Source organism: Phacochoerus africanus, chromosome 2 (assembly GCF_016906955.1).
Source record: "Phacochoerus africanus isolate WHEZ1 chromosome 2, ROS_Pafr_v1, whole genome shotgun sequence".
NCBI lineage: Eukaryota > Metazoa > Chordata > Mammalia > Artiodactyla > Suidae > Phacochoerus > Phacochoerus africanus.
Window position 1 is genome coordinate 208438965 of NC_062545.1, and position 26830 is coordinate 208465794.

The window sequence follows — 26830 nt, forward strand, 5'->3', positions numbered from 1 at the left end:
GGGGGAATAAATGAAGAGTTTGGGATTAACATACACACACTACTATATACTACTATATACAAAATAGATAAGCAACAAGGACCTACTGTAGAGCACAGGGAACTATATTCAGTATCTTTTAATAACCTATAATGGACAACAATCTGAAAAAGAATGTATATATATATATAATCACTTTCCTGTACACCCAAATCTAACATAACATTGTAAACCAACTATACTTCAGTTAAAAGAAAAAAGGAATTATGGCTGAAAACTTCTAAATCTAAAGATGCAAACAGACATCCAGATACAGGAAGCAAAGACAGTCCCAAGCAAGATGAAATCAAACAGACTCACAACCAGACATAGATAAATAAAATGCTGGCCATTAAAGAGAGGATTCTAAAGGCAGCAAGAGAAAAACAAATTGTTAGTTACAAAGAGATACACATGAGGCTATCAGCTGATTTCTCTACACAAACTTTGCAAACCAGAAGGCAGTGGCAAGATATATTCAAAGTCCTAAAAGGCAAACCCTACAACATAGAATACTCTACCCAGCAAGATTATTGTTGAGAATATGAAAGGGAGATTAAGAATTTCTCAGACAAGCAAAAACTAAAAGAATATAGCACTAACAAACCTATCCTAAATGACATACTGAAAAGTCCAATCTAAATAGAAAAGAAGCAAGAATCTATAGGAAAGGGAAAAAAATCACAATAGGAAATGCAAATATATAAAAGGATTAAATATCAATTAAATAAGCCAGTACATAGATTAAAAACCAACAACAAATTTTGTGAGATTATAACTACAATGATTAGCAAAAGGGTGATAATGAAAATGTAAAATAGAACATCAAAAAATCACAAAATGTGGCGATTATTGATGTAGATCTTTTAGGATGTGTCTGAACTTATGAATTATCAGTCTAAAGCAATAGATATAGTTATGGGTTAACACACTTGAAAGCCAAAGTAACTACAGATAAAAATGAGACAACAGATTCACAAAAACCAAAAAGAAAGGAACTCAAGCATAATACAAAAGAAAACTAGCAAACAACAAAAGGAAAAAGGAAAAGAAAAAGAAAGGAATTAAAAAGAACTACAAAATCAACTGGATAGCAAGATTTAAAATGGCAATAAAATATGACGTGAAGTAAGTCAGACAAAGAAAGACAAATATGTGCTTACTTATATGTGGAATCTAATAAAAATGATGCAAGAGAACTTATTTATATAGCAGAAACAAACTCAGAGATTTTGAAATTGAACTTATGATTAACAAAGGGGAAACCATGCTGGGGGGAGGTGTAAATTAGGAGGAAGGGATTAATATATCCACACTACTATATATAAAGTAGATAAAAAGATCCTACTGTATAGGAGAGGGAAATCTATTCAACATTCTGTAATAACCTATATGGGAAAAAAGAAAGGATATATGTGTAAGTATATCTGATTCACTTTGCTGTACAACTGAAACTAATACAACATTGTGAGTCAACAATACTCCAATAACGTTTTTAAAAATAAATAAAATGCTTATTAATAATTGCTTTAAATGTCAATGGACTAAAAGCTCTGATCAAAAGACAGAGTGGCAGGTTGGATAATAAAACAAGAATCTACAATATGCTGTCTACAAGAGATCCCCTTTAGGGTGAAAGATGCACATGGATTGAAAATGAGGGAATGAAAAATGATATTCATGCAAATGGAAATGAGAAGAAAGCAGGTGTAGCAGTACTCTTATCAGACAAAACAGACTTTAAAGCAAAGGCCATAAAGAAAGATACAGAAGGACACTATATAATGATAAAGGGATTAATATAAGGGGATTTTACACTCATTAACATATATGCACCTAATAAAGGAGCACCTAAATACGTAAAACAAATACTAACAGACATAAATGGAAAAACTGACAGGATTATAATAGCATCTAGATACATAAAACAAATACTAAAAGGAGTTCCTGCTGTGGTGCAGTAGGTTAAGAAACTGACTGCAATGACTGAGGTTGCTGCAGAGGTGCAGGTTTGATCCCTGGCCTGGCATAGTGGGTTAAAGGATCCAGCATTGACACAGCTGTGGCTCAGGTCTCAGTAGCGGCTTTGATTCAATCCCTGGCCTGGGAACTTCCGTATGTTATGGGTGAAGCCTTAAATAAACAAAATACTAGTAGACATAAAGGGAGAAATTGATGGGAATGTCATAAAATTAGGGGACTTTAATACTCCACTGACATCAATGGACAGATCTTTCAGATTGAACATCAATAAGGCAACAGAGATCCATAAATAACACAAAGAAAAAGTTTTACTTAACTGATGTGTTCAGACCATTACACTGAAAAAAATAAGAATACACATTCTTTTTAAGTGCACATGCAACAGGATTAAGGATATACCACATGCTAGACAAAACAAACCTCAAAAAATATAAAAGGATAGAAATTATTTCAAGCATGTTTTCTGAACATAATTGTATCAAAATAGAAATGAACCACAGAAAGAAAAATGAGAAAAGAATGAACATATGGAGACTAAAAACATGCTACCCAAAAACCAGTGGATTAACAATAAAATCAAAGAAGTCAGAAAATACATTGAAACAATTGAAAATAAAAACACAAACTTACAGAGTTCCCGTCATGGCGCAGTGGTTAACGAATCCGACTAGGAACCACGAGGTTGCGGGTTCGATCCCTGGCCTTGCTCAGTGGGTTGACGATCTGGCGTTTCCGTGAGCTGTGGTGTGGGCCGCAGATGCGGCTTGGATCCCGTGTTGCTGTGGCTCTGGCGTAGGCTGGCAGCTGCAGCTCCGATTGGACCCCTAGCCTGGGAACCTCCATATGCCGCAGGAGCGGCCCAAGAAATGTCAAAAAGACAAAAAAAAAAAAGAAAAATAGAAAAAACCCCACAAACTTACAAAATTCATAGGATGTAGCAAAAGCAGTCCTAAGAGGGAAGTTAATAGTGATACAGGCTTTACTCAAAAAAAAAAAAAAAAAGGCAACAAAAATCTCACATAAAAAACCTAACTTACCACCTAAAAGAACTAGAAAAAAAAGGAGTTCCCATCGTGGCTCAGTGGTTAATGAATCTGACTAGGAACCATGAGGTTGCAGGTTTGATCCCTGGCCTTGCTCAGTGGGTTAAGGATCTGGGGTTGCTGTGAGCTATGGTGTAGTTTGCAAACGTGGCTTGGATCCTGCGTTGCTGTGGCTCTGGCATAGGCCAGCGGTACAGCTCGGATTAGACCCCTAGCCTGGGAACCTCCATATGCTGTGGGAGCAGCCCTAAAAAAGGCAAAAAGACAAAAAAAAATAAAATAAGGAAAAAATCAATAAAAACAAGAGCTATTTTTTTTTAAAGGATAAGTCAACTAAACAAGCCAAAAGCCAGGTTCATCAAGAAGAGAGGGAAGATTCAAACAAAATAAATAAGAAAGAGGAGCAATAATGACTCATACTACAGAAGTGCAAAAAATTTTAAGAAAATACTATGAACAGTTGTATGCCAAAAAAGTGGACAACCTAGAAGAAATGGACAAGCTTCTAGAAACATACAAGCTGCCAAACCTGAGTCAAGAAGAAACAGGTAGTTTGAATAGACCAATCATTTTAAGTAAAATAGAATTGGTAATCAAAAACAAAAACCTCCCTGCAAACAAAAGTCCAGAACTGGATAGCTTCACTGGGGAATTATACCAAAGATACAAAGAAGAACTTATACTGATCCTTCTTAAATTCTTCCAAAAGATTGAAAAGGAAACACTCCCAAAGTCATTCTATGAAGCCACCATCTCCCTGATACCAACATCAGACAAAGCCACAACAAAAAAAAGAAAATTACAGGTAAATATATTTGATGACTATAGAGGCAAACATCCTCAACAAATCAAATCCAAGAGCACATAAAAAAGATTGTACATCACAATCAAGTTGTATTCATTCCCAGGTTACAAGGATGGTTCAACATATGCATATCAATGTGATACATCTTATAAAGGAAAGACGAAAAAGCCTCATGATCATCTCAATAGATGGTAGATGTATTTATAAAATTCAACATCTATTCATGGTAAAAACTCACAAAGTGGGTATAGAGGGAATATATCTCAAGAGAATAATAGCCATTTATGACAAACCCACAGCCAATATAATACTCAACAGAGAAAAGCTGAAAGCCTTTCTGCTATGTTCTGGAAAAAGACAAGGATGCCACTCTCACCATTTCCATCCAACATTGTATTGGAAGTCCTAGCCACAGCAAGCATACAAGAAAAAGATACAAAATGTATCCAAATTGGAAGAGAAGAGGTAAAATTGTCATTATATGCATATGACATGATACTCTATATAAGAAAATCTAAAGACCCCCCCACAAAAATTATTAGAACTTATAGATGAATACAGCAAGGTAGGAGGATACAAGCTTAATACACAGATATATGTTTCTTTACACTAACAACAAAATATAAGAAAATTTTAAAAAATTCTGCTTAAAACTGCATCAAAATATGTTGTATAGGACAGGGAACTATATCTAATTACTTGTGATGAAACATGATGGAGGATAATGTGAGAAAAAGAATGCAGATATGTATGTATAACCAGGTCACTTGGCTGTACAGCAGAAATTGACAGAACATTGTAAATCAACTAATAAAAAATTTTTTTAAACTGCATCAAAATAAGATACCTAGAGTAAACCCAATCAAGGAGGTAAAAGACCTATAGACTAATATAAAATGGTAATAAACGAAATCAAAGATGATTCAAAAAACTGAAATATGTGCCATGCTCTTGGATTGGAAGAATTAATATTGTTAAAATGGCCATACTTGGGAGTTCCTGTCGTGGTGCAGTGGTTAATGAATTGACTAGGAACCATGAGGTTGTGGGTTCGATCCCTTGCTCAGTGGGTTAGGGATCTGGCATTGCCATGAGCTGTGGTGTAGGTTGCAGACATGGCTCAGATCCTGTGTTGCTGTGGCTCTGGTGTAGGCCCACAGCTACAGCTCCGATTAGACCCCTAGCCTGGGAACCTCCATATGCCACAGGAAGCAGCCCTAGAAAAGGCAAAAAGACGACAAAAAAAAAAGCCATACTACTCAAAGCAATCTACAGATCTAATGTGATCCTTATAAAATTACCCATGACATCTTTCAGAGAACTAGAAAAAATAATCCTAAAATTTACATGTAATGGCAAAAGATCCATAATTTTCAAAGCAATCCCAAAGAAAAAGAACAAAACTGGAGGCACAACTCTCCCACTCTTCAGACTATACTACAAGCTACAATCATCAAATCAGTGTGGTACTGGCACAAAACCAGACATTCATATCAATGGAAGAGAAAAAGAAAGCTCTGAGATAAACCCACACACCCATAGTTTATTAATCTTTGACAAAGAATGCAAGAACACATAGTGGACAAAAAAGTCTCTTTAGCAGTTGGTATTGGGAAAACTGGATTGCCACATGTAAATCAATTAAGCTAGAATACTCCCACACATCAGAGCCAAAAATTAGCTCAAAATGGTTTAAAAACTTAAATATATGATACCATAATACTTCCAGAAGAGAACACAGGCAAAACATTCTCTGACATAAATCACAGCAATATCAGTCTCCCAAGGCAATATAAAATAAACAAATGGAACCTAATCAAACTTAAAAGCTTTTATACAGCAAAGGAAACCAATAACACAATGAAAAGACAATCTATGGACTAAAGAAAATGTTTGCAAAGGATGTGACTGATAAGGCATTAATTTCCAAAATAAGCAAACAGCCCATACAACTCAATATCAAAGAAACAAAGAGCCCCATCAAAAAATGGGCAGAACCTAAATAGACATTTCTTCAAAGAAGATATACAGATGGCCAATAGGCACATAAAAAGATGCTCAACTTTGCTAATTATATAGAGAAAGACACATCAAAACTACAGTGAGGTCTCATTTCACACTGGTCAGAATGGCCATCATCAAAAAGTTTACTAATAAGTGCTAGATAGGGTGTGGAGAAAAGGAAATCCTCCTACTCTGTTGGTGGGAATGTAAATTGGTGCAGCCACGATGGAAAACAGTTATGGAGGTTTTTAAAAAACCTAAGAATTCCATATGATCCAGCAATCTCACTCCTGGGCATATATCCAGAAAAAACTCTTAATTCGAAAAGATTCATTCACCCCAATGTTCACGGCAGCACTATTTACACAGATAGCCAAAATACAAAAGAAACCTAAGTGTCCATAAACAGATCAATTGATAAAGACAATGTGGTGTGTATACACACACACAGTCACAACAGAATATTACTCAGCCATGCAAAAGAATTAAATATGCCCTTTGCAGTAATATGGATGTATCTAGAGATGATCATACTGAGTAAAGTCAGCAAGAGATATACAAACATCATATGACATCATTTATATGTTGAATCTAAAAAATGACACTAGAACTTTTTTATGAAACAGAAACAGACTCACAGAAAGAAAACAAACTTAGGTTAACAAAGGGAAATGGCGGGGGGAGGATAAATTAGGAGTATGAGATTAATAGATAAATACCACTATATATAAAATAGGTAAAGAACAAGAATTTACTGAATACCACAAGGAACAACAGTCAATATCTTGTAATATGTGTAATGGAAAATAATCTGAAAAAGAATATATATGTGTATCTTCTTTAGAGAAATGTCTATTTAGGCCTTCTGCCCATTTTTTTTTTTTTTTTGATGGGGATGTTTGTTTCTTTGATATATGTATATATAACTGAATCATTTTGCTATACACCTGAAACTAACAGAATATTGTACATCGACTATACTAAGTTAAAAAATATTGTTAGAATGGGTTTGTCTTTAAATCTTCTTTGCCAAGAGTCCCTGTGATTAGTGCAGCAGGAAAAAAGGGTTGGCACCAAGTGGTAAGATGATCCATAAAAAGAACCAATGCAGTGGAGACAGGGGCTTAAGTCACAGGTCCCTGGGTAAATACAAGTTTCCCAAAGTGTCCCTAGGGAGATTGAGAAGTAAGCTTGGGCAATGCCCAACTACTGACATATGATGGGAGTCACACCTTTTGCTGAGACAATGACGCAGCCACCATCTTGGTTACAGGTCTGAGAAGTGGTTCCATCCTTCAGGACGTTACATGCTCCTAAATGTCACATCTGGCATCCTCCCTCTCTCTTTCCCACACTCAAGAAAAATTGGAAAAACGGAGTAATAAGAAAGAGTTGAGGCACATACATCTTTAAACTATTGACTGAGATAGGAGGAGGAGAGCCTATCCAACAGAAGCATGGGACTCTAAAAGCATACTAGGAGGAGGGGCTAAAGTGCAGTATTTGGTATTTTGACAACAGTAAAAATTAGGAACACCTTATATTTCCATCGTTAGAGGGTGGTGAAGTGAACCATGATTCATCCATACTGCAGAAGGTACTATGCATCATTTCAAAATAATTTTCATACATTTCCATGTAATGATATGGAAAAATCCCTAAGATCTATAGCTAAATTTAAAATGCAAGGTGAAGAACAGTATCAACAATTTCTATGGTCAAAACCCCCACAAAACATAACCACATTATTTGAATATGTAACTACATTTTATTTGGGAAGGACAAGGGCTCAATAATGACCTGGAGAAAAAAAACCTATTTTGTTTGAAAATTTTTAACCATGAGAATGTATCCACATAGTGCTTGTATAATTAAAATTAAAAAGTTATTTTTACATAAAAATGTACAAAGAGCAGTACAAGCGCAGCACTTCTGGAGGTCACTAGAATCTACACACACACACACACACACACACACACACACGATACGAACAACACCAATCTAGGAAAAAACCCCACTACTCAAAGGTAACCCAGCAATATCATCTTTACTCACATCAGAAAAACCCAGCAGTGGGAAAAGTGAGTTTATGATATATGTGCACAGCATGTGACATTTACCCTCCTGGGAAATCTAAAATTTAGAACCTCAATACAGGTCCAACATCTGATTGTAAGTCTATCACAATTACACCCACTTTCAGATGTGTCACGAAGAAGCAATGATTTGTTTTCACTATTATTTTTGATGCAATAAAGAATTTTGAAATAGGCTGTGGGAGGGTCCATAACTGATCCCATCAAGGTGAAATTTTTCACCAGGTAAATTTCTCGAAGTTTAACTCAGTAATGGGCCTTCCTATCAGGTGGGAGGACCACACAGACATGTGCCATATCCCATGCTGCTTGCTGATTAACGTTCTCTACAGCCAGATGTCCGACTTTGATGAAGTTATTCCATTTTCCTTATTCTGTATGAGTCTCCTGAAAGGCATCTCCTGATGCCTTTCTCGTCTGTTGTCTATGAATTCTCTTTGTTTCACATCTTCAGTCTCTCTCTTTCCCCTGGGTTCTTTCCCTTTTTCTATAAAATGCCTGGTCTTAGAAAACACTTCCTTTTCCAGCTACCAGCCATCTTAGCAGCTCAGGCTGCTAGAACAAAATAGCACAGACTGGGTGACTTATAAACATCACAAAGTTATTTCTCTCAGTTCTGAAGGTTGCAAGTCCAAGATCAGGGTGACAGTGGGTCAGGTTCTGGTGAAAACTCTTCCAAGTTACAGGCTTCTCACAGTCTCCTTACATGGCAGAACGGGCAAGGAGTCTCTCTTGATCCTCTTTTACAAAAACTGCTAATCCCATTCATAAAGTCTCCACCCTCATGACCTAAACACCCCACCTCCTTATACCATCACCTCAGGGCTTACATTTCAACACATGAATTCTGGGAAGACACATTCAGACAATTTCATACCACCATCAACTTCTCTTCTCCTATTGGCAGATTGTCTAGGAGTCTGGCCCCTCTCTTCTTCCTTACCATTTCATCCATTTGCTTCTCAACCTTCTGTCTCAATTCTTAACACGCTTTTACTCTAAAATCACCAATGTCCTCTCTACCACTTATTCAAATGGTTTCTTCTCCATCCCCCTAGACCATGGCAGTTTCTGGCTGCAAACCACGCCATCCTTGAAATTTTCCTCTTTGCTCCTTTGAGATTTCTCTTTCCTGTTTTCTTTCCCTCTAGTTGTTATTTTTCAATAGCCTTTAGGGGCATCTTGTTGGTCCTGTTCTTCCTGCCTTCCTCCCTTAATTCTTGATTTCAAGTCGTTTATGATGTTGGCTCCCACCATGACATCTCTGCTCTTCAGCTTCTGTTTGTGTTCCAGGCACACATGCAGGGTTTCTCCCACAGGTGATATCCTTCTGGAACTGAAGTCTTGCCATATGGTAAACCCGGACTGTCTGTCCTTATTCTCTGCTTCCTAGGTTTCCTAATTCAGTTAACTCTTCAGGACCAAAACCATTGTTTCCTTCTCCCCCAGATCACATCAATAAGAGCACCCACTTATACCCCCTCCGAGGACAAATCCTCTCCTCCCTCTCTACTGCTGCTCTTGGCTCTCACTTGGGTCATCACTGCAGCCTCTCATCTGCTCCCCCAGACTCCTCATCTACCAATGGGAACATCCTAAGGGAACATCTTCAGGTCTTGAACCTCAATCTCTTCAAGAATAAAGGCTGACCTCTTTAGAAAGACACTTAAGAACTTTCACAATTTGCTTCAACCTACCTAAGCAGCATTATTTAAGACTTCTCACCAATGCCCATGGATCTAAGAAAATAAAATTCTCCCTCTAAAGAGACTAGGAGATTCCCTAGACCCTCTAGAACCTAAGAGATTAAAGAACCTCTGGAGATGGGCTTTGCCTGCCTCCAGAGATGGGGCCCTTTAGGAAATAGTGACTTGTCTTATTCATTTCAAGGTCTCTGCTCCACTGTCCCTTTCCCCAGCAAGCTTCTTCAACAACACTTCCTCTCAGCAAGTCCTTATCTCAGCAAGACACCACTTACCTTCTGAGTCTTCCAGCTGGACTCCTCCTAGCCTCCAAGCAATCATAGTCCCCTTTTTAAATTAAATTTTTTGTCTTTTGTCTTTTTTTTGTTGTTGTTGTTGTTGTTGCTATTTCTTGGGCCGCACCCGCGGCATATGGAGGTTCCCAGGCTAGGGGTTGAATCGGAGCTGTAGCCACCGGCCTATGCCAGAGCCACAGCAACATGGGATCCGAGCTGCGTCTGTAACCTACACCACAGCTCACAGCAACGCCGGATCATTAACCCACTGAACAAGGGCAGGGACCGAACCTGCAACCTCATGGTTCCTAGTCGGATTCGTTAACCACTGCGCCACGACGGGAACTCCTAAATTAAATTTTTTAACTTGCTTTTTTTAGGGCCACATCCTTGGCTTATGGAAGTTCCCAGGCTAGGGGATGAATCTGAGCCTCAGCCTCTACCACAGCAACGCCAGATCTGAGCCGCATCTGGGACCTATACTGCAGCTCACAGCAATGCTGAAATCTTAATCCACTGAATGAGGCCAGGGATTGAACACACATCCTCATGGATACTAGTCAGTTTTTTACTGCTGAGCCACAATAGGAACTCCCAAATTAAATTTTTATTGAAGTGTATATGATTTACAATATTGTGTTAATTTCTGGGTACAGCAATGAGATTCATATATGTATATATATTCATATTCTTTTCCATTATAGTTTATTATAAGATATTGAATTCCCCATACTGTACACTAGGTCCTTGTCGTTTACATATTTTATATATAGCGATGTATATCTGCTAACCCCATAATCTTAATTTATTCCTCTCCTTCCCCTTCAGTAACTACAGGCTTGTCTTCTATGTGAGTCTATTTTTTGTAAATAATTTGTATTCTATTTTAGATTCTACATATAAGTGAAAATATATTTGTCTTACTTCACTTAATATGATAATTTCTAGGTCCATCTGTGTTGTTGCAAATGGCATTACTTCCTTCCTTTTTAAGGCTGAGTAATATTCTACTGTGTGCATGTGTATATATAAACATACATATTCACGCCACATTGTTTTTATCCATTTATTTGTTGGTGTACATTTAGGTGGCTTCCGTGTCTTGGCTACTCTGCATAAATAGTGCTGTTATGAACACTGGGGTGCATGTATCTTTTCAATTTAGACTTTTTATCTTTTCTATTAATATGCCCAGGAGTGGGATTGCAGGATTCTATGGTAGCTGTTGTTAGTTTGTTTTTTTTTAATGATTTTTATTTTTTCCATTATAGCTGGTTTACAGTGTTCTGTCAATTTCTACTGTAAAGTGACCCAGTCACACACACACATATATATATCTTTTCTCACATTATCTTTCATCATGTTCCATCATAAGTGACTAGATTTAGTAAGGAACCTTCACACTGCTCTCCATAGTGACTGCATCTATTTACATTCCTACGAACAGGGCAGGAGGGTTCCCTTTTTTCCACACCCTATTCATTATTTATTATTTGTAGATTCCTTAATGATGGCCATTCAAACAAGTGTGAGGAGATACTTCACTGTAATTTTGAGAAACTCTAATAATTAGCAATGTAAAGCATCTTTTCATGTGCCTATTGGCCATCTGTATGGCTTCTTTTGGAGAAATGTCTATTTAGGTCTTATCATTTAAAAAATTTTTTGTTCAGAGTTCCCATTGTGGCTCAGCAGAAGCAAATCTGACTAGCATCCATGGGGACTCAGGTTCAATCCTTGGTTTCACTCAGTGGGTTAAGGATCCGGCATTGCCATGAGCTGTGGTATAGATCACAGACATGGCTCAGATCCTGTGTTGCTGTGGCCTGGCATAGGCCAGTGGCTACAGCTCCGATTCAACCCCTAGCCTGGGAACCTCCATATGCTGCACCTGCGGCCCTAAAAAAAGAAAAAAATATATTTTTACTTTTATTGAGTTATATCAGCTGTTTACATATTTTTGGAAATTAATCTTTGGTTGAATCATCTGTATTTTCTCCTGGTACATAAACTGTCTTCATTTTGTTGATGGTTTTCTTTGCTGTTTTGAAGTTTTTACATTTGATTAGATTCAATCTGTTTATTTTTCCTGTTATTTCTATTGCCCTGGGAGGCTGAACATAAAAAATACTGCTATCAATTATGTCAGAGAATGTTTTGCCTATGTTCTCTTCTAGGAGTTTTATGGTGTTATGTCTTAAAGTCTTTAAGCCATTTGAGATTACCATTGTGTATAGTGTGAGGGAGTGTTCTAACTTCACTGATTTCCATGTGACTGTCCAGCTTTCCCAACACCACTTGCTGAAGAGACTGTTTTTACAACCCTTTGGATTTTACTTCTCTTAACAATGTCCACTCACAGATCACAGTGGCAGGGAGTGGCAGTGGCATTGCACGTATTTGCTTATTTAATCCTCCTCGCAAAACAATACACTGTTAGTATTCTCAGTTACACTGAGGCTTAGAGAAGTTCACTAACTCTTGTCAAGTCTTTTTTTTTTCTTCTTCTTCTTTTGTCGTTTGTCTTTTTAGGGCCGCACCCATGACATATGGAGGTTCTAAGGCTAGAGGTCTAATCAGAGTTATAGCCACTGGCCTTTGCCACAACCACAGCCATACCAGATCCGAGCCGTGTATGCAACCTACACCACAGCTCACAGCAATGCCAGATCCTTAACCCACTGAGCAAGGCCTGGGATCAAACCCGCAACCTCATGGATGCTAGTCAGGTTTGTTTATGCCGTGCCATGACAGGAACTCCTCAGGTCTTAAAAGGAGAAGTTGGGATTTGAAGTTAGGGCGGTCTAATGCCTGACTGTCTGCTTCTTCCAGTTTGCCAGGCTAGCTCCCTGATTGTGCTCATCTTCATCAGTCTTACAGGGTTAGTGACGCTTGCAACACTTCTGTAAAATTCTTGAGAATAACCTTGTCTTAGTTATCTGTTCTAAGCTTCCAGATCACTTAGCGCTAGGAACACAGTAGATCTTCAATAAATACTCAGTCAATTGTATTGCATTTTTGTCTTTTCTCCAACTAGGTGATCTATTTCTTCATATCACTGAAAGGCCTGGCATTTTTATTCAGCACCCCTATGCCACTTCGGGGGCACATGCTCTGGGCTGCCTTGGCAAGGCTCTTTGCTCTGGCCACAGGTGTGACTCTTATTGGGGAACTGGGGCTTCTTGACCATCTCCAAATCAGTCCAGGTCTCTCTGAAACTTAGTTTGTGTTTCCCAATGACCAGGAGGCCTCCTATCCCACTCCCTGAATCTAATTAAGTGTGGTTCCTGGGGTGGCGTGGGGGGGGGGCGGTGGGGAGAGGGAGAAAAAGGAGGAGGAGGAACAAAACTGGTTTAATTTGGGACAACAGTCAAAAATACTTAAAGATGCATAAAATGTCACAGAAGCACCACCAAGATGCTCCAAATCTCAATCACAGAGTTCATTCCTCTTTAAATTTTACTGAATATGCCTCCTTCAATCCTGGAGATATTTTTCTAAAAAACCTACCAAAGTACAGCATTTTGAGTGATTACACATTTATTATTTTGTTATTTCTTCTGGAGTAATGTTTTGCCGTTATCAGCAATTCCTGAACTAGGTTTGCAAACTTACAGGGGAGGATGTCTTCTTCACCAGGGACATTCTTAGCTTTTCTTTTTCATAGTCCTTGTATTTAGCGACCCTCAGCAAGTAACTTCAGCTTCCTGAGCCTCAGTGTTCTCTTCAGTAAGGTGGGAATAATATCTCACCTTCCACCATTGTGAGGATTTACTGACTTATAAGAAAAATAAATGGAATTATTACTCAGCCACAAAAAAGAATGAAATCACGCCACTTGCAGAAACATGGATGGACCTAGAGATTCTTCATGCTAAGTGAAGTCAGACAGAGAAAGAAACATTATATCACTTCTATGTGGAATCTAAAAAAAATGATACAAATGAACTTATTTACAAAACAGAAACAGATGCATAGACTTCAAAAATAATCTGATGGTTAAGGGGACAAATGGGGAGCATGAATTGGGGCTTGGAATTGGCATTATGCACACTATTGTATAGCGAATGGATGGTCAACAGGGATCTTCTGTATAGCAGGGGGCTATCTACCCAATATTCTTTGATAATCTATATGGGAAAATTATCTGAAAAAGAATGGATATGTGTATAAATATAACACAATCACTTTGTGGTACAGCAGAACTTAACATTGTAAATCATCACTACTTCAATAAAAAAAAAAAACTAAAGAAAATAAAACCAATTAGCACAACCAACAACATGCAGTAGGCACTCAGAAAATACAGGTTTGTCCCCTCCTTGTTTCCTGATCAAGCATGTTTATTTTTTTAACCAGGAAAGCATTGTCCCTAGGGTTTTTTTTCATGTTCACTCATTGTCTACTCCTTCAATATTCATCAATGACTATGTGTTCCAAGCTCTGTTCTAGGTTCCAAGGATGCCCAAGTGAACCACACAGATGGGGGCCCGTCTTCATAGAGTGCCTTGATCTTCGCACAGAGGTGGGGCCACATTCTCCTCTAGCTATGTTTGAATTAGTCCTTCCTGGCATGTGCTCCTAGCTGGCAGAACCTTGTTTCATTTCTCCATTTTCTTTGACTTCAATTTCCGGTGCTTTCCTCCAACACTCATAGCTTGTGGCAGTATGTGATTTGAAAGGAAACAGGTTGGAAAAACAGACCAAATGCTTAAAGATGCATAAAGGGTTGCAAAAGGGTCCCCATGGTGCTTGACAATTACCAATGCTCACAAAGAAACAAGGGTAAGAAATATTCGTGTTTCCCTAAATCCAGCATTCCTCCCTAGCAGAAGTTCTCATACAAGACAGCATGAGAGCTGGAGGTGTTTGGACCAAGTTGCCATATTGACAAACTTGCTTTTCTCCATGTTGCTGCTACCGGACAAATTATTGTCATTCAAATGACTCAGATAAACATGTTTTGACTCATCCTTCCAAATCTCCAAGTTGAGGTGCTGCCCTTAAGTCTCGAGCATGGAGCTCCATGTCTGCTACTAGGTAGCCTATGATTTTTTGTCTCCTCCTGGGACACCTCAGCTCCCCATAGGCTGAGCCACCAGATTATTTGTTTTTGCCTTCTTCACCTGAGCACAGGGCCTGGTACACAGTCAGTGCTCAGTACGTGTTTGATAAATGAGCAAAAGGACGAACAAAGGGAAAGAATGGTATGAGTGGAGAGACTGTTGAAAGCTCCTTTTCAGCGCACAGAGCAGGAGGGGAGAGGCTGGGCTGGGTGGGAGGCTGGGGCTCTCCGAGGACTGAGGACCCAGCATCAGTGTCCCTGCCCTCCTGGGGGCACGGGGTCTTGTCTGCGCAAGGCTGCGCCCCCCACCTAACAGGAGGGCTGCTCTGATCAGCTTGCTTTGGAAAACTGCTTGCACCTGGCCTGGAAGAACACAATTAAAAGACGCCGTAAAAATTGACAGATCCCAGTGCGGAGGGCTGAAAATACATTACAATTCCGATCGAACTATAAATAAAGCCCCTAAATTAAATAAATCTCGCACAATTATGGATTAAAACATGTTTAGTGTTAATGGCCTTGCACATGGACCCTGACTCCCGAAATTGTTGCTGAGGCTGCATGGCTGGGGGATTGCATCATAATTAACACCAGGCCTTCCAGGGAGGGGCTGGCCTGAGGTTCAATTATGGGCCTCGAGGAAGCAAGGAGGGGACGGACCAGGACCCCTGCTTCCTGGGGTTTACTTCTTGGTGACACTGACTCTTTGGAAGAACTGGAGATGACCATTACTGCATAGGACCTGACCTTGGCCACAAAGGCTTGTTCTGGGCTGAGTGTTTCTGGCTCCCCAGCCTGCTTTGTCCCTCAGATCCATGTGCACCAAATCAAGAAGCCAACTCCCAGGAGGGCTTATTGAAGAAATACCTAGATAGTTCACTCATTTGCTCATGCTGACCCTGTTGCTTTGAGGCCCATCAACTGTAACACAATTAACCAGCAAGAGTACAGTGCATTAGAATGTCTTAAGTTTCCTCCAATAATCCTCCAACTTCAATCACTAGACCCAAGGAGCTTGGTAACATGATGAAGGACCAGAAAAGCTACGAGAGTTCTGTCTAACAACCATGTCTGAGGCCTAAAATTTAGGAAATCTTACAAGAGAAAACCATGGAGCCTGGAGTTTTCATTCAAGACAGATTCCTACCTGTAACTGAGGCTGAAGAGAAGGAAAGCGGCCACAGGCTCCATGTCACAGTTCCCAGAGCAGAAGCAGGGCACTGCTGTGGATGCTAGAGTCAGTCTGCTCAGGGCTGGCTGCTAGCTCCACCACTGCCTGAGCGCATGCTCACCTCTGTTTCAGGTTCAGGCCTCCAAAGTGGAGATAATAATAGTACTTCTTGGCCATGAGAATCTGGCACACACAAAGCACCTGTGAGTGTCTGCTGTTATAGTCATCACTATAGAGTAAGCAGGCCCCATCCTCACTCACTTGCTCCAACTTGGAGTGCATGTTCCCCACGCCCCACCCCCACTCCCACCAGGAGAGACTCTACAGGCTTGCTCAATGGGCTTGCAGGAGTGGGGAGGGCACACGCTCCCCCAGGTTACTTGGCTTTTATGTCTATAAAAATCTATATATAGATAAAGATTTATTGCAGGGAGTTGGCTTATGCGGTTGTGCAGCCTGGTTAGACCAGCCTGAAAGCCACAGGACAGGCTGTCGGGAAGGGTGGCTGGAGCTCAGACACCAGCAGACGCATCCGAACACATTCCTATTCTTAAGGCCTTTCACCTGATGGAGTGGAATTACTTCACTCCTATTCTTAAGGCCTTTCACCTGATGGAGTCAGGCCCCTCCAGATGATCTGGGATAATCTTGCTTAAAGCAAACTGACTAGAGAATTAATCACATATACAAAACAATTTCACCACAACACCTAGACTAGTCTTTGATTGAATACCTGAGGGCAATAGCCTAGCCAAGGTGACGTGTTAAACTGATCCATCCCACCTGGAATCATAAGTGCTCCTGAAAATCTGGATTTCCTGCATCCTGCCTAGGCTGATCTTTCTGGGACCTATGCCCCCTCCCCCTTGTGACTTCCAACCATTTGAGCAAAGAAGACACACGCATACTATGAGGCCTTCTCCAAAGGCCCTCTCAGAACGTGACTACAGGAAATTTCCAGATAGCATCATCTCTAGAAGGATGGCTTTTCTCTTGCAATGAACTGCAAAGCATCTGGAAGACACTGATTTCATTATGTGAGGAATTGTAGTCAACCTCTGGAAAGAGGAATGAACGAAGCCCTTTCCCATGGGCTGGGGTTCATCTTTGGCTTAGATGTACCAACATGGCTGTTGGGTTGTTGGGGCTGGTTTCCATCAAGATCATCAGTGCTGGGCCATTTTGGTTGTTAAATAGTTTGCTTATCAACACTAGGCAAAGGTTGGACTTCCTTAGGCTGGTGTGGTTTAAGGAGAGCAGCCATTTAAAATATACCTGCTATTGATATTTGAGAGTCTCTAAGACAAAATTCCTTCTGTAGCTCCAACACAGAGGTGGGGAAATGGTCACACCCTGGGGTGGCAAAAATGGTGTCATTAGGTTAATACTAGAAATCCTTCCAGAAGGATGCCTGGCCCCAGGAAATCTCCCCATAGCTGATCGAAGTTACAGAGAGACTGTAAAGATACATGGAGACTGTTGCTCAAAGAAGTCAGACCTGGAATCAGAAGCACGATAGACGAGAATGCACAGACTACATAAACCAGTTATGGTTGAGTTCTTCTTCTATCTGAGAGCTCTCTGATTTTTTATCTTCCTTATCTACCCTCTGCTTTCCTCTTCTGCTACATCTCTCTGACTCCAGCTGGAGACATTTCTCTGCTTGTATAGGCTCAAGTGATTAGATTGGGCCCACTTTGGTAATATAGCTGCTCGCTCTTTAAGGTCAGCTGATTAGTAAACGAAATTACATCTGTAAAACCCCATTCGCAGTACTATCTAGGTTAGGGTTTTATTAAAGCACGAGGGGACAGGCATCTTAACTGGCTTTTAAGAAGGAGGAAGTGGGGAAGGAACCAGCTTTCTTTAAAAGCTGAGAACCACCTTGGATGAAAGCCATCAAGGAAGTGGGGATCTCAGTCCTACAACCTCATAAAATTGAATTCTGCCACAAGTGTCAATGTGGATTTTCACCCACAGCTTCTGGTGAAGCATAAAGCCCTGCCAACTTCTTGATTTTTAGCCCAGTGAAACCCTGTTAGACTTCTGACCTACAGCATGTTCAGATAATAAATTTACATTGTGTTAAGCCACAGAGTTTGTGGTAATTTGTTATAGTAGCAAGAGAAAGCACATATTATCTCTTCCCACTTCGTGTTAGGTCCATGCTGGTGGTCACACCCCACCACGTCTCTCAAGAACAACCTGTCTGCTTACATAGGACACCTTTTGTTTCTTATGCAGAAAAAACTGGCTCTTCCCTTATGTCTGCTTAATCCTGATAGAATGTGGAGAACATGGAGCAGGCTCAAAGAGTGCCTCACCATGGCCTCCCAACAAAAGACTCATGAAGACTTCTCCCCCCATCCTCCACTGGAAGGCAGAAATGGTCACATTATTGCTTTTCTCCTCCCATACTTTTTTCCTCTCCAAATTATAATGGGTTAAATGCTCTTTCCTTTATCTCCCAAGTAGACAGAATTGAAAAGCTCCATAAAGATTCTATAGTGATGCCTTCCTTGGGGCAAGATTTTGTTCCTTATGCCGATTTCTGGGGAGACCTAGGGGTGCCAGAAACCAAATCAGTGTGGAGTCAAGTAGATATAAACAGAACAGCCAGGTAACCTGCTTAGGACTCACATATATTTGTTTTCTTCCCCCTACAGCAAAGCAAGTGCATGGGCCCAATCTGAACCTCTCATCCATCTTCATTTAATTGTCTGCAATCAACAATTACCAAAGGACTTTCTTGTTTTTCTCACAAAGGTCACTGAATTTTAGACATAGATGTTGAACTTAGAAACCCAAACAAAACCAGACCAACTGGGTCTAGTTTGCAAAGCCAAACCAGAAGGGAATATATTCATCAAACTAACCCATTGGCTCTTCAGAATTTGGTTTTAATTTTAAGCTTGTTCCAGGTGGATTCTAACAGGAGGTGTGCTGCTTCACACCTGTGTGGCTTTCAATTACTTGTCTAGGTAATGAGAGATTTGTCCCTGTCTCTTAGCTTATGTTGTAGGGCTGAGCTTCCCAGCAGGGGGGTGGTGCTCTAGAGCCTGTGGGGCCTCTCTGTTCAGTGGCAATTAAATTGAAAGTCATGTCCAGCCCACCTTCTGTCCAGCCATCTTCCTTTGAAGAATCAAGGCAAAAAAAAAAAAAAATCATAGCATGAGTAGTGGGAAAAGTGATACTCCTGTAGTCGTTCAGTGGTTCGTGGGTGTGGGTGTGGGTGTGTGTGTGGGTGTGTTTTCGAATTGCCACAAGGCTCGGGGATATCCCCTCTCTAAAATACTGATTGCACCTGTGGCCTTAACCACATATGAGCTTGAACTGTTGTATTTATTTTTACAACTTACCTCCACAGCAAATTGTCGTCTAGCAGATGAGTACCACATCTTTTAAAAGAAGCTCTGAGGAGTTCTTTGGTGGCCCAGTGGGTTAAGGATCTGGTGTTGTCCCTGCTATGGCTCAGGTTGCTGCTATGGTGCAGGTTAGATTCCTAACCTGGGAACGTCTGCATGCCACAGGTGCAGCCAAAACATAAAAATAAATAAATAAAAAGAAGCTTTGGAAAATTGTTTAACTTGTTTTTATCCCAGATTCCACAGGATTTGGGGGCAGAGACCTGCAGAGGAAGCCTGCCTTACTCTCCTAAAGCTACACTTCCATGGGCCAGAACTTCACCTTCCTGCTTTGTTTTCACTTCACAGCGTTGTTCTTAGGCTTATTTTTCCTGTAAAGTGACTAACATGGTCCCTGACTTGAAGGGGCACCCAGCAACACGGTGTCATCACTTCTCCTCTCAGCCACTCTGCCTTTCCCAAGGCTGGTGGTTTAGGTTCCTTGCTTTCCCAGCTACCCTCATCCCTGATGTCTCCCCACTCCGAGGCTCTTCTTTCTAGAGCATTTATTGCATCTACGTGTGCTCTCTCCCCGATGAGTTTAAGTTCCCTGGGGACATTGTTCCATAAGCCTTTATTTCCCCCAAAGACCCAACAAGATTTTTTCACAGGTCAGAACATTATTGCTTTTGGCCAAAGCTACTGCAGAACTGACTATCACTGGGTCTTCAAAATACAATGTAAGATGAATGTACAACAAAATCAATGTAGATAGTTGAGGCAAAGAAACAAATATGTGAATACCTGCTTCATGGGATAAATCATCAGGCAAATGCACCCGATTTTCCAAGAAGCTTTAGCTCAGATTTATGAAAGGGATGTGTGCAAAGAGAGAGACTTGACTCATATCATACAGCTGGCAATTTAATTTTTCCTTAAATTTTCCTTAATTTATGTTTTCAAGGGCTTAGACTTGCTGGGAATCACACAGGCATTTCCTGCGGTGGTTCTTAGTTAAATGAGGGAATGGATTAGTGGGTGATATTCAATGTAATCTAGAAGGCACCTTATCTCAGGGATCTTACCTGGTAAATAGATGGGGAATAGACATGGTTTCCATATTCCCTGGTGGCTGCCAATGTGGTTTGGATGCAACTTGCCATAACTTCCCCTTCATGTCCAGCTGTTCATGTTCACTCAGAATCTGGCTCCAGATCGTACTGTTCTGGGCTCTTCTCTCACCCCGCATACATTGCATGTGCCAGCCTAGCTGGATATTCTGCCATTTTTCTCATACCATCTCTTCCTCCTGTTCCTTCCTCTCTCACTCTACCCTCACTTCCTGACAAATTTTCCTCCTCCTCCCCCACATCTAATTGCAATTATCTCATCCTTCAAGGTCTCTATTCAACTCTGACCACCTCCAGATAAATGAAATTTCCCTCTGGAGTGATCCCACCACACTTTGCTCAAATCCTCACTGCCTCCCTGACCACCCTCCTCAGTCTTTGCTGCTGGATCCTTTGTACCTTTCTGTCCCCCATTGCAGGAGTACGTCAGGGTCCTCAGTCCCTTAGCTTCCTGCTCCCTCTGTGCTCTCTCCCCAATTAAGCTCATCCAGGCATATGACATTAAACATTTTCACAGATGACTTCCAACTTTATCTCTTTGGTCTAGAATTCTCATTGAACTCCAGGCCTGAATACAGAGCCACTTCTTCTGATCTCTGCTTAGATACTAACAGGCATTTCAAACTCAACATGCCCCCAAATCTGCTCCCATCTGAGGAACAGAAACCAGCACTCACTCAGTCTCTCAGGCAAAAAAACAAAACACTGGCCTCCTCCTTGGCTTGTCTCTCACATCCCTCATCTGCTCTACAAACAAATCTCTGTGATCCGGAACCCTGCTACCTCTTAGTACTCTTTCGACTGCTGAATCCATCATCTCTTCCCCAACTTGCTTCCCAAACTACTCTCATAAAGCAGCAAGAAGGGTCCTGATAAAATAAAAATATGTCATGTCAATCATCCACTCCAAACTTTTCCTCCACAGATAGGAAGACATCCACAATCCTTGCCGACAAGACCCTACAGGCTCTGCCCTCTGGCCCCCTCCCAACACCATCTCCTGCCAGTCTCTCCTTCCTTACACTGGCTCTTTCCTAAACACACCACGGATATACCTCCTTAAGACTTTTGCTCTTTGTTTTCTCTGCCTCGTTTTACATTTTTGCTCAAATGTGCCTCCTTCACTATCTTTTTTTTTTTGTCTTTTTGTCTTTTGTCTGTTGTTGTTGTTGCTGTTGTTGCTATTGCTTGGGCCGCTCCCACGGCATATGGAGATTCCCAGGCTAGGGGTTGAATCGGAGCTGTAGCCACCGGCCTACGCCAGAGCCACAGCAACGCGGGATCTGAGCTGTGTCTGCAACCTACACCACAGCTCACGGCAACGCCGGATCGTTAACCCACTGAGCAAGGGCAGGGACCGAACCGCAACCTCATGGTTCCTAGTCTGATTCGTTAACCACTGCGCCACGACAGGAACTCCCACTGACTATCTTTATTCAAAGCAGCAGCCTCCTTTTCATCTCCACTGCCCTCTCTATCACCTGCCTTATTTTTCTCCATAGCATCTTCTGACACTCTCTGTTCACTTAGTGTAACTGTTTACTGTTTGCTTCCCCCACAAGAATGTACGCTCCCTGAGGGCAGGGACGTTGTCTCTTTCGGTTACAGCTCTACCCCTGTACCTCAAACAGCACATAGTAGATCCTGTTTTATGAGAACGAATGAATGCACTCGTATCTCAGCCTACCTGATAAATAGCTTTTTTGCATTTGCCTGTATCCTCCCTTTATCCAGCAGTAACATGGGGAACAGCAATCATTTTCATTTTTTCATCCCTTTGAATTTCCCACACTATTCCCTCACCCTGGATCTATATTCCCTCATTCTTGACTGGTCCAAGCTCACTAGAGGTGAGATTAATTCGGTGAGTGCTGTCCCGGGACGACTGGAATTCTCTTCATGGTCCAATACTGCTGGGCTGTTCCTTGAAGAGAAAGAGGGCAGCCCAGTGGAGAAACCTGCCTTGGTAGGTTGCCTCAAAAGTGACTGAGCCTAACCAAGGCTGGTGCTGATGCTTCCACCTCATGCCACTGAATGCCCGCCCACGAGCATCTGAGTTCATAAAAATGAAAAATCTGCTGCATCTTCCTTTCTGCTCTGGCTGAGGGTAATACTCCGGGCGAAAGGAGAGGAGGAAGAGGGCTGGGCTAGGAAACCCCTCTCTGGAGAAGAGACCATCCCTAGATCAGCAGGAGCCACCCTGGGGGTGGGAGAGTGTCAGAGCTGCTGATAGGACGGCCTGTGGGGAGCAGTGCTGCAGGAAGCCTCCCGCCCTTCAGAAGAGTGGCCTAGGTCCCCAATTTGCTTGGCCGTTAACCCCAGTTCCCATGTTACTGTTTCCCACCGACCTTGCTTGACCAACTAGACACAAAGTCATAAATCTTAGGACACCTGGGTGTGGGGCCCCAAAGCCACTCCAACACTGATTCCTTACAAAAACTCATTTCTTGTAATGCTAGGCCTGCTGAGGATGGCCATGTCAACTGATTAGACTTTTTACTCGGCTGTATTGATCCTGCTCTACCCCGATGCGGCCCATAATGCCTGCTAATGTTATTGATGAGCCATCCGTCTTGGGGAGGAGTGTGGGGTTGTAGCTCTTTCTGAACCACAAAAGCCTATTGGTGGACAGTGATGGAGAGGAGGTGGTGGCCGTGAGCAGGGCTCGTGGGCCAGCTCTGGGCAAGGCTGGGATCCATTAATGAAAGACATACGCTCCATGGTGGGAGACAGATGCAGCTCTCCAGAAGCCATTTATTTATGAAATAATTATGAACGCACAGTTGAATCATGGATTTTCATTACCCTGTGTGTCCAACGCTCTCTCTTGATTCATATTTTGTTGGAAATGAAGTGCTGTTTGTTATGGGTGGGGGCAGGTGGGCAGGTGGTCACCTTCAGGAGGGAGTCCTGAGAGATTTCCTCTCTTTCTTCCCCTAACCCCCTGGCTGTTCCACCCTCCTAGTGCCATTTGTCTAAGCCATGTCCAGCCCTGTCACCAGCAGGAGTTCAGTTCCGATCTGTTCTCAGAAGGACCCAAGTTTTGAACCTCCTACATTGGTGAATCAGAGCCTCGTTCAGAGGTGCTCAGCCCTCAAAGTCCAGCAAATCTGGGGCCTGCTGGCTCTGGTGCTGGTGGGAAGGAGGCCTTTGATGGGGGTTGAAATAGGCAAGAGGAAACAGTACAAAGATTCACCACTTTCAAAAAAATTAATTAAAAAATTAAAAAATTTTAAAGAAAAGATTCGCCACTTTGCAAGTTCCTTCCACAGCAGATCCTAATTCTTTTTTTTTTTTTGTCTTTTTTGCCATTTCTTGCTAGGGGTCTAATCAGAGCTGTAGCCACCGGCATACACCAGAGCCACAGCAATGCGGGATCCAAGCCACGTCCGCAATCTACACCACAGCTCACGGCAATGCTGGATCCTTAACTCACTGAGCAAGGCCAGGGATCAAACCCACAACCTCATGGTTGCTAGTCAGATTTGTTAACCACTGAGCCACGATGGGAACTCCGCAGATCCTAATTCTTATCTGGAGGAAATTTCCTCCCCTTCCCACAGGCTTCTATAACAAAATACTGGGTGGCTTAAACAACAGACATTTATTTCTCACAGTTCTGATGGCTGGGAAGACCAAAAAGTGCCAGCAGGTTCAGGGTTTGGTGAGGGCTCTTTTCCCAGCTTGCAGACAGCAGCCCTCTCGCTGTGCCTTCAGGTAGAGAGCAGGCGGGCTCCAGTCTCTTCCTCCCATACACTAATCCCATCACAGGGCTCCACCTTACAAAAAGAAAAGAAGAAGAAAAAAAAAGGCTCCCCTTTTGACCCATCCCTGGAGACTTTACTCTTCAGTCTATTACCTTCCCCTGTCCCTCAGAGTTGCTCTGGACAGAAGGAAAACCTCAGGGATTATTTATTACTGTGTCTCAGGAAGTGTTTATCTACAGTATTGAATCCAAGACAAATCCCAGTATGATGACAGTGAAAACTATGAAGTAAGGGCCAAGGAATTCCCATTGTGGCTCAGTGGAAAAGAATCTGACTAGCATCCATGAGGATGCATGTTCAATCCCTGGCCTCACTCAGTGGGTTAAGGATCTGGCGTTGCTGTGGTTGTGGCATAGGCTGGCAGCTACAACTCTGATTTGACTCCTAGCCTGGGAACCCCCACATGTTGCGAGTGTGGTCCCTAAAAAGACAAAAAATAAAATTAAAAAAAAAGTCAATTATGATGGAACACGTAATGTGAGAAAAAAGAATGTATACATGTAAGTGTAACTGGGTCACCATGGTGTACAGTATAAAAAATATATATAAATAAATGATAAAAAATGTTTAAAAAAGTAAGGGCCAATATCAGGCTTTCACTCTTTGTGTTGGTACAAGGGAGGCAGAGTCATAAACTGGAATCAGTCCTGTGAAAGTGGTTGGAGAACGTCTAGAGCCTGAACGTGAGAGAAGTCAGTTGTAGGATCATTTCTAACGGGACTGCCGTGAATGCAATATGAAGCAAAGGATCAAACCAGGTGTTCTAATGGTTTCACTGCTGCTTTAATGGGCACGAGGCTTCAGCACCTCCTTTTGGCCTCAGCATCTGTTTTATCCCAGCCTTGCACTGATCTTCCCCTGTTTGTCTTCCCACGACCCTGTAAACCCCAGGGGGAGCTGGGATCCCTTCATGGTGACTTTGACTCTTAGTCCGTGACAGGCACCTTGTTAATGTTTGCAAGATGAATGAAGACCTCTACTTCATGACTAAGTTCAGGTCTTTCCCAGAGACTATAACCTTCAACTATTTGCTACCCAACTCTTCTCAAAAACCTGGCTGGTCTAAATGATCCTTATGTGGAGAGTATGTGTTCATTGGTGACTTTTACAGTTTTATAAAGTGGTAGACCACTTTCCTCCCCAAAAAGACCTAAACTGAGCCCCCCACCCCCACCCCCAAATATAAAACAAATCAGACTGGAGCTAGTTTGGAAGAGAAAAAATGGAATGGTAGCAGGAAGACAGAGTCAAGGATGAAACAAACTTTTTCCTAAGACTCTGGTCACCTGTGCATGTCTGAAGGCAGAGGGGTCTGGGGAAGTGGGTATGGAGGGGATAAAGACACCTGGAGAGTGTCAACCTGTCCCCAAGCCTCCTCTTTTCTGTCTGTCACACTCACACACACGCTCATTCACACATACAACTGCATTAAGAGGAAGGAAAAAAATCAGCGAACTTTGATACATCAGTTGGTGACCTGTGCCTGATTGCCCTTTCTCTTTTTTTTTTTATAAACAAATTTTATTGGCATATAGCTTATTTACCAAATTGTGTTAGTATCAGGTGCACGGCAAAGTAAATCAGTTATACATATACATATATCCATTCCTTTTGAGGTTCTTTTCCTACATAAGTTATTACACAGTACTGAGTAGATTACCCTGTGCTACGACAGGGGGTGATCTTTTCCCAACTGCCCTTTCTTATCCTAGACTGAGGGATGTCACCAATGTCATCACCATGTCACCCCCTTCAAGCTGGTCTCCTCTATTGATGTGAACAATTTAGAGCCACTGCTCCACAGTGCTAAGTGGCTTTGTGAGTAGTTATCAGTTATCTGGGTGACCTTGGGCTATCTACTTACCCTTTTGTTTCTCATTTCCTTCCAGTGCAGAATGGGGATCATAATACTACTTGTTTCAGAGGTTTGTTGAGAGGATTAAATGACTTAACGGATGCAGATGCTTGGAGTTATGCCTGGCACAAAATAAGCACTGAAATCCTGTTCGATGTTATTTCATCCCTATAGCAGCCCTGCAAGGGAGATGTTTTTTAGGTGAGGAAACTGAGACTTGGGGACAAAGAGTTTACTCCAAGTCCCTCGGCTACCATGTATCAGAGTAGAGATCACTTCCAGCCACATTGCTGCTGGTCCACTGACACTTCTGAGTCTTTGGAATCATACCAAGCCAATGGTACCTGCTGGGCTCTTTGCCTCAGGTCCGTGGTCTCCTTTGAAGTCACTGACACCTGTGTTTTCACCTTCTGTGAATATTTGATCCTTAAAGACTGAGTCTCACTGTTCACCACTGTGAGGTCAAGTGCCAGCCTGGAGTCAGGCTTTCAGAGCAGCTGACAGGTCATAGCCTTCATCACTGAGGTGGGGTGGGCCTTGGCGCAGAGCTTGGTGGCCTTGAGGGACGTGC